Source organism: Sesamum indicum, unplaced genomic scaffold (assembly GCF_026168435.1).
Source record: "Sesamum indicum cultivar Baizhima isolate 11 unplaced genomic scaffold, ASM2616843v1 HiC_scaffold_119, whole genome shotgun sequence".
In the NCBI taxonomy this organism is placed as follows: domain Eukaryota; kingdom Viridiplantae; phylum Streptophyta; class Magnoliopsida; order Lamiales; family Pedaliaceae; genus Sesamum; species Sesamum indicum.
In genome coordinates, this window is record NW_028292362.1 from 7,919 (window position 1) to 17,500 (window position 9,582).

Consider the following 9,582-nt stretch of genomic DNA (forward strand, 5'->3'; position numbering starts at 1 on the left):
TTATGGGATATCCATAAAGGATACCTAAAAAGCGAAGCGCGCTAGCGCGCAACGGCTGATGAAAAGCCAGCAACTTGTTAGGAGTAGGGTTCCAAACCTTTCTTCTTATTAGTAAGATAGATTTTCCACCCTATACAAGGGGCTGCCTTGCTGCTCCCCCCTATCTCTAAAGGGGCTTATGTACTCCACTCGTTACCACTAAACGACGAAGCCAGGAGCGGAAGGAGGGACTTGAACCCTCAACCTCAGCCTTGGCAAGGCTATGCTCTACCATTAAGCTATTTCCGCCAGCGGGGCAAGGTCAAGGAGCGAAGCACTACTGAGCAATTCACGTATCACAACATACGGATGACTTCTGTTTTTCCGCCGGACCACAGTCTTGACCTCCGATCGAGCTACGAACACGAGTAGGTAGGCGGCTAGGGGGGGAGAGGGGCTGCCTTTTCCATCAATCTCCGGCCGCTCAGTGCCGCTATTGGTGCGAGTTGTAAGGAGTCTTGGTCTCGAGTCAAGCTGGGGCCTCATTTCATTCTCGTAAGGGGAATGAGTGCACCGAAAAACCAGACAAGTTGCTCCCTCGCCTCGCAGCGGCGGCATCTGTCTTTTAAGTTATTAGTTGTCATTTCCTAAGACGGCCCCTCTTATTCTACGATAATCCAAGCTGCAGCTCCACGAGTCTGCTCTCCATGCTCGGAACCGGTCGATTCCTAAGCCATTCGTTCTCCCCTCTCGGTTGGCCTTTGCCAGCCACTAGAACAAGTAAGAGAACCTACAATGAATGAACTTAAAGAACCGCAGATTTTGACCGGATTGTACACCTTTGTGTCTGGCTATGTAGATGTGCATAAAGAAGGGACGGGACATCTCTCTCCTTTTTTTGGGGGAAGAGAGGGGGTCGATGTAATTGAGTTCCATCCAGCCTCACGAACTTCTTACTGGGGCAGTACTATAGGCATTTTCGAGTGTTTGGATGCACGTGTTTTGTTCATATTCCTGCGCAGTTAATAGAAAAATTGTCCCCAAGGCAACCACTTGTGTCTTTCTTGGATATGCTCAGTCCGGGTATAGATGCTATGACGTGAAATCCAAGAGACTCGATGTATCCTTAATGCTCTCTTTATTTAATGGAAATGGAGTCGCCTCATATTTTCCTTAACCTAATTAATCAGCCCCGGGGGAGAATGATGATGGAGATGTATTGCGGCCTTCTCCTGTTCATAAACTTTTTCCTCATTCTTCTGCAGTTGATGTTACGGATCAGCCTCACTCTTCAGGCCAGCAGCTTTGCTCAGCATTTTCTGCCGATTGTCAGCCTGTTCAGCTGACCTCAGAGGATTCCAGTCACCCGGCACAGCATCTTTCTTCTAGGCGGCGATTACAGTCTCTTTCCCAGGGTCAGGCTACTCCAGAAGATCAGCAGCCTAGCCCAGTTGCTTCCCTTCCAGTCGCCTCCTCAGATTCTGGATCCCTCTCTCAGGTTCGTCGATCCTCTCAAGTTTCTTATCCTGTTGAAGGATTTTGATCAACTCAACTATATCGTTTTCCCCAAAAGATCGAGCTTACCTCATGTCAGTTCAATCTTCTCATGAACCTGAATCGAGCTCAATTACATCGACCCTCCAATCATTCTTGCTGGAGAGATGCTATACAGGAAGAAAGAAATGCCCAGGAAAAAAAGAATAAGACTTAGTCTCATTGCCTGCAGGGAAAGAAGCCATTGGCTGCAAGTGGATTTACAAGATCAAGCATAAAGCAGATGGCTCGGTAGAGAGATAGAAAGCTAGATTAGTAGCTAAAGGCATGCTTTAGCTGTTGAGTCGAACCCTTTTAGAGATAGGGAAAACATTTGCTCCAGGTTGCTACATTCGTGGCATTCTTGCCTTGGCTGCAATCAAAAGGTGGCCTTATTTCAATTTGACGTGAAGAATGCCTTTCAACAACATAAGGGAAGGGGGGATCCACAAGAATTTCTATTCAGCCTCCTCCAACTCCAGGCTTCTCTTCTCCTAGGAATCCTAACTTGGTATGCAAGCTCAAGAAAGCGATTTAACCGAGCTCCGACAAGCAAAAGCAGGGGGTTTCGGTTATGTCGAAGACCGAGGTTAGGTCCGCTTCGCTTCCCGGCGAAGATCTTGAAAGGATTTCTTAGAGCTTAATTGCACTATCGATCTCTCGAAGCGTCAATCCCGATAGCGCCATTGCGAACAGCCCCGGGGTGCGCAGCGTGGGGTGGGCATCAGTTGAGCTATTTGACGGAGTAGCTAAAGGGGATCTGAGGACAACTCCTTCCCCTCAGTTACAGGACAGTGGACCGTATTCCTATCTACTTTTTCTCGACCCGCCCTTTCTCTTGCTTGTAAGAATGACATAAGAGAGCAACCTGCCCGAACTAGCCTCTACTCCACAATGACAGAGAGAACTAGTATCTGACGAAGGTCAATTACTAGGTGTCTGATTACTCGGCTTGTACCACAAAGTCTGATCGTTAGCTCCTCGATCCTACCTTCAGCTGCGCTTCTTTCCGTTAGTCTGAAAAAGTTTTTTGATCCCTGCTTAAAAACTTCTGTCACAAGTGGTAGCCATAAGTCCTAGAGGAAGTTTCTTTTCGGAGAGGAAGCCCATCAACATATGTAAGCGCTGTAATGTCTCGCAATGGCAGAAGAAAGAGATATCATTGCCAATCGGTAGGAAAGGAAAGACCCTGCGTCTTTCTCCCTGTCGATGTTTGACCCTTTTCTGCTCCCCGGTCCTTAGCCGCCCATCCCATAACCCGCTTCCCTCGACTGCCTTCAGAGGTAGGAGGGGTTGTCATGAACTGTCCACATGTTCAGCCTGGCCCTCAAGCTCTTCTTTGGTTTGATTTGTCCACCTTTCACATACGGGGTTCAAAACCTCCCTGCCTGCTGCTGTTGGTAGTGCACTCTCCTCGGATGGATGGTATTTCAACGGATAATGCGGGTGGATGGACACCTAGCCGAAGAATCCACGGACACCTTTGCTACCTGCCTTTCTTTACGGAAGAGGTGAGTTTTCCTTGGTTTTCTTTCATTCCCCTATCTCCGAACCTTAGACCTTGTAGAACTTGAGTAGGGGGACCTCTGATAGCCCCAGTTACGGATACTGCTCAAGGTTGACTGGACTGCCATAACAATTGATGGATAGGAGCCTACTCTAACTAAGAGCAGCTTCTCTAGTGAATCGCATAGGAAGGATCACAAAGGCGATCATATCACCTGCCATCGGTTAGAGCGTCTAGACTGAGACCTGGGGATATAGCTCCAAGCCCATCTCCCGAAACAAGAAAAGAAAAGCAAAAGTGCCTTGCGGCTGTCGCGCCTCTCTCTCTGTCTCTGTACCTTGTGTTTGTCCTTGTTGTTGAAGATTACTAGGTCAATTACATCGAGCCTTCCTCCGATCACATACTGCACATACTTTCTTTGATCAAATTCCCCTTTTGGGTGTTCGGTTTTCTAGGTCTTTTGCCTTTATTTACTTGTACTTGTTTTTCTACGCCCAGCTCCACGTTGACTAGAGACATCCGAAGCTTTTCCTGGTGCGTCGTGCGTCCTCCCCATGCTCCGTGACAACGGCGGTGCCCCGAAGACTTTCGCTTGCTTGGAGGCTCACGCAGCACAACCGGCGAGCAGAGCCAAGCCCAACCATTACAGTCAGGAGACGCACGGGCGTGACGTCCTGGAAGCGAACGTGTAAAGCATAGCGCTTTTCGCATATCACTTATCCCGGTCACCCCTTCCATCCAGAGAACGTAAGTTCAAAGCCTAATTCTTTCCTTTTCTGCTTATTCACATCTTATTCACCTCCTCACTCGAATAACACAAAAGCCTTCGAACTTACAGCCACTACCCCTAAACATCTTTCTATGACACCCTGCCCGACATCGTCACGAGTAAGCCTCCCTTTCTTTTTTTTATGTTTTTCAATCGCGTTTGATGATTGTTTATTGTGAATCCGTTCGACATATATGCCTTCATTCGGGCCTCAAAAAAGCAGAGAAATGAAGAAGTGACGTCCAAGCCCGTGGCTCTGTAAGACCTCCACGCAAGCCCTCGGTCACCGAGCCGACCTCGTCCGCTCTACAGGACACAACCCCGGCCAGCCTTCCGAATTCTACCCCCGCTACCACAAAGATCACTGCCCAGCCACCGCTGGAGCAACTGAGCAAAATGGAGAAAATTCGGTTGAGGACCGGGGGGAAAGAAGAGAGAAGAAAAGGGAAGGTTCTCTAGAAGATTTGCTTGGAGCTGTTCACTTTCACTTGGTCGCCTGGTATCTTGAAACCTCTTTGCTTGCGGGGGCAGGAGTGGAAACGTCTGAGAGAGCGCTTCGCGAAAGAATCGTGTGGCGCGGTGAAAAGTTTCCCGTTGGGGTTTCCGACCCTCCTGGTCTCCACCTACTTGTGGAAGAGGTGGGATTCCTTGATATTAAGGTGTCAAGGCAGTCGAAGAAGGCCACAAGTGGAAGCAACCGATGCTTTGATCATGACTCCTTGCTGCCAGTCCGTGCTTGCTGTCATGCTGGCAAAAGCAGGGGTTTCGGTCAGTTTTACCTACTATTGGATTTGAACCAATGACTCTCGCCGTATGAAAGCGATACTCTAACCGCTGAGTCAAGTAGGTCAAGCTGAGTCAAGTCAGAGAAAATAGACCCCTATAAGAGAAAGCGTTATCACTATACGAAATGAAGCAGCGGCTAGCACGCTAAGCTAAGATCAACCACTTGGAGAACGCGGAGCCTTTCTTTCTCGGTCGTCTGTCTTAATAAGTGGATGGAGATTCATGCGGTCGTTCTCTGCTGCATTGGTCTTTTCATTCCCCACTCGCCACCATAAGAAAATGTTTCCACTATATCTCAGGAGGGAAGTACGGCGGGTCCAAGTAGGAAAAAATGCACTAAGAAGTAGGGCAATGGATCAATTCATTCAAAAAAATCCGTTCGGATCAGACCAGGATGAATGGGATTGGTCTGACCTCTCGCTCGGATGTAAGACTCCCGCCGCCGACAGATGCCCCATGCCACCTTTCGTGAACAGCTATGCCCGAGAATGAATGAATTGTGATATAGCGCCGAATAAGCCACAGCTCTATTCCCGACTCGAAATCCATAAAAGACTTTAAGGGAGAGAAAATAGGGGGCCCTATACCATACATCCTGCTGCCTCGGGACGACTGCACCTTACATCATAGCAGCACGACCAAATAGAGGCAGCAAGCAGCCCGGTTGGGCGCTAGCGCTTTATATTAGACTAATAATATAGTTTATTAATGTTGGGCTTTTCCCTTATTAGTCAAGTTGCTCGAGGCCGGAAAATTGGAATACAATCTAGAGGATCTGGTCGAATGGTAGAAGAATCTATGGGTTCGTTAGGAATCGATAGTCGTTGTCTGGACATACGAGTCACAGCCGGCCGGGAAGAGGAGAGATCAACGACGAAGCTACTAGTTGGAAAGAAAAGGACAAGACCACCTTTCGTACATTTCTACTGGTCCAGAATTCGAATAGCGAACGAAAGACCAGGAGCTTTTTAAGCGAAAGCACTGGAAGCAGGGTTTACGGCTGTGTGGCCCTCATTCAGCTGGAAGTAGGAAATCAATCCCGGCACGACCGATGACTTAGTCTTAGTCTCCTTCTACGCTTCGACTCAACCACCTACCTAACTTCTTAGAAAAGATCCGATAGATAGCAGCTACCTAAGGCGCTTAGGCGCCCTTCACCAATCACGGTCTTTCATCTAGTAAGTCCTAGTCCTATGTTCTCCAAGCTTGACTATAATAGAATAGGCAGGCCTTTTAGAGAACAGTAGTTGGGTTAGCTCTGCCTTGTTGTGATAGGGGGCTGAGGGGTGACCGATCCGGTCAGTCAAAAAATAGGTTAACAAAAAAAGGTGTGTCTGGTCTGGTGTAGCTAATGTGACTTTCTCGATCTATAGTTCCTCTTTCTTTCTCTCTCCTATTGACATAGGAAAGGCTTTTAGTAGGCGTCCGCCCTCTACAAAGTGGTTTTTGAAAAGGTCTTTAAACGACTCTTCGTCTCCAGTTCCAAAACGTTTAATGAATGGCTTTATTCTCTGCCTACCACCCATGAAAAGAAAGACTACATAGGGCCCTCTCAGCCCGCCCTGATTCAAATACTATTCTTTTTCACTTTATCCTACCCCGCTCACTGCCCTTCAGGCTTAAAAGCCTTTTCGTTGTCACCACTTACCGTTATCTATATGGCTAGTTTTCTAGCGATATTTCTAGCTTTCATTAAGGCTTCGAAGCCCCTATACACAAACTAGACTATAGAGGTTGCCACCTTGAAAGGCGTATCGAAGGTAATATCGGTTGTATCTGAATGCCAATCTCGATATCAAAAAACTCCAAAGTCGTTTTCCTCTTCTTTTTTGTGTTTGATAGAAATACCTAGCAAACATCTAGGAAGTCTTTCGCAAGAAAACCGGGTTTAGAAAGGGTTTCTCAAGTCCATTCCATTGGGAGACATCAAAGACGTGAACTTATCGAAGCACATATTCCACCTTTCCTATCTAAAATTCGCTTTCTCTGGTGCAAACTCACGGATTCTCTTTCCTATTAGTACAGTTGTTATAAAATCTTGAAAGAAGTATGCCACCTTCAGGACGATAAAGGTTGCATCTTCAAGTCCTCGTGCCGAAAGTACGAGATTCACTTGAGTGTTCCATAGGGGAAAAAGGCCGAAAAGGAAGAAGGGGCCTAGCTTGCTTTAGGTCTTTCCCTTCCCCCGATGTGGAATAGTTTTTCCCGAGTCTGGTCCTAGTTGAATAGTTCTTACGACATCAACTCATGGTACATAAAAATCAGGCCTAGCCTAAAAGACCTGCTTTCCAATAAGAACTTCCTTTTAGATCCTTTATGGTAGTAATGTAGGCGGCGTGTATTCTAATAAAAGAATAAGGGAAATGGTTTTGCCGTTACGGATAAGAAGAAGGTGGATGGAATGAAGGACAAGAATCAACAACCGATATTACCATAGATCCGCCAAGATCCTGCTTTCTAGTCTCTCTTTCAGCCGGGAATAAAAAGAAATTCCCCTTTCCCCTTTAGCCTATTCGGTTCGAGAAAGCTCCTCTCCGTATATTCTTATTACATATGTAATAACGCTTGTCGAGCTGATCGAGCTATCGAATTTCTGCAGCACACATCTGCAGCTAGGTCGAGTCTCTTCCTTCATGGGGAAAGTTTAGCTTGAAATCTCTATTCGATCGACTTTCCAGTCCTAAATAGAAATGCACTCACCGAAGATTGGATCGTTTCCGCGGGTTTTTTCGTTCAATTTCGCATTGATCAGGGCGGCCTAATTTTCCCAGGTGAAAGAGAGGGGTATAGGTCTCGATCACGTGTGAGGGGTGCATTGGGCTATCGATCTGGAGCTACTGCATAGACGACTGGCCGGGTACATAAGCTATGGATCGAATGTGTATGGATCACTGTCTAAGGCTGGCTTAGACAGGCTTTACTTAGATGGCTTAATCTGCATAATCTCTGAATCCACTTAAGCTCAGTTCACTAATCAAACTTCCTATACCACTCTTCCTTTCTTTCACCGCCCCGGTATGGATCTTGAACCTTTTCCTGATCTACGACCACCCTTCAATCTCTTGTTTTTGTACGGGCCCAGGATAACGAAATAGATCTGTAAATGCTAAACTATAGTCTTTGTATAGGTCTACTAGTCATAGGTTGATATAAAGTGAACTCTACCGGAGATAGGTATGGAAGCAAAAATGGGTATATATCCAGCTACGCTTTTAGATAAGGAACTGAACCTCAGGCCATAAACTCCATCCCTATCATCTCGCGCGGATCCATTCCCAAACCCCCCTACGGAGAATCAGAGCTGGTAGGGAGACCCTCGCCCAAAGACCTCTGATTTCGGTGCTAGAATGCTCAGATGCTCTTCATGTCTATTCGTTAGAGGTGCCCCCGCATAGCCTATCAATAATCCAAGCGAAGCACAGGAATGCTCGATCGTGTCTCAATCTCCGCCAAGCGGTTTGGTCGAAACCTTCTATGCCAAGCTCTTGTCCGATTACGAAGATGATGCATCCAATACCCTTTTGGAACCAGTGCCCCTTCGACTGATGTAGTTGCAGCTAAGGATTTCTGTTGGGGTGTTCTACAAGGTGACCTCCGTACGGCCGCGGTCAGTAAAGATTCCTTTCTTGGAGCTCTGTCGGTCTTGTCCGTTGCTTCCTCTATTCCTGAAGCCAAAAGAGTCGTAATCACCGACCTAAAGGGTCAATTTTCGAACATGTTGTTGACTCTTGAGTCGTTCGAGCGAGAACAATCACGTCTGTCTGAGTTGGTGGATGGCCACACGCGGATACTCGCGAGGATCCGGGAGAAGAATGCCAAATCTCAGGAATTATAGGCTCGAAAACAAAGTATGCTTTCTGAGCAAAAGGCTTTGTAAGAGAAGTTGACCCAAGTTTTGTCTGCTCGTGAGAAGACGGAAGAGGAACGAAGTAACTCGACTGTTAAGGAGAGGCTCGATGTAATTGAGGCTCGGGCAGGGTCACCAGTTGGCAAATAGCATTCGCGCCTCCCATCCGCACGTGAGAACTTGGAAAGCTCAACTGTCATCGGCTCGAAGCACACTTTCGCAGACTGAAGACTTGTGGGCCTTTGCCTTTCTTCTTCTTCCAACTTACTAGTCCTCTTTATACCCTTCCCTTAAGAAGCTTCAACAGCTTTCTAGGGTAAGGAATGGAACTTCCCGGCACGCAGGAGTACGTTGAAATCAAAGCTAAGACAATGGAAGGTGACGTATGTACAGCTGACGAGAGTGAGGGGTGGTCTCCCTACGTGGAAATTCTTGCTCTCATTCTTGCCGGACGGCTCGTGGGCAAAGGTGAATCAAGTCCATTCTCTCTGTCCTGATTATCGCGTGAGCTGAGGGGGGGGAACTCGGCAGAAGATCGGTCTAAAGGCCTACTTATCCACGGGTTCATTTGCTTAAGACGGCTGTGCAGGGCATCTAGGGAATGGGTTCGCCTCTAAAGTTTTTTAGCTCTTCTCTCTCCTTTTTCCGATTGGTTCTGTGTCAGGTGAGTGGCGGAACTTCTTCCTGTCAGGCAGAGCTTTCCCAAGGCGTATTTTCTTACGTGTGATCGGGCCCGGAGTGAAAGAAGGGATCAAAGCGTCGAGGCGCGAAGTCTTTAGGATCGGATGCAATTCTGAAGCTGGTACATGCTGCACTGGTCCATGTTTCTGGCAGGCCTGGCATCCTTTAGTCTATTTTATGAAATCGGGCAAGATGGTTGGCCAGTAATGGCCATGCCCTCTGATCAGCCAACTCATTTTATGCCCTGCTTGATCTTCTTCTGGCTCCATTATGGTTGAGTCAAAAGTTTTCTGGAATGCTGTTGGAATCGTCCTTTTTTTCTTTGTTTAGTTGTCCGATTAGGAAATCTCAAACGTCGAAGATAGCTGGGCCATTGTCTTAGCCTCAACATTGGCCCTTCTAGGTACACGGTCAATCAACATTTCATCAAACTCGACGAATCGAGTCTAGGGCTCTTTTTGTGTATGGCTGCTGCTTTGC

General features: G+C 47.3%; 1 non-coding gene across 1 annotated transcript; it reads right to left on the reverse strand.

Annotated features, from left to right (window-relative positions):
* Positions 1–216: 216 nt before the first annotated feature.
* Positions 217–288, reverse strand: TRNAG-GCC (transfer RNA glycine (anticodon GCC)). Its single transcript has one exon. It is a non-coding gene; the product is annotated as a tRNA-Gly (tRNA).
* Between the last annotated feature and the right edge of the window lie 9,294 nt (positions 289–9,582).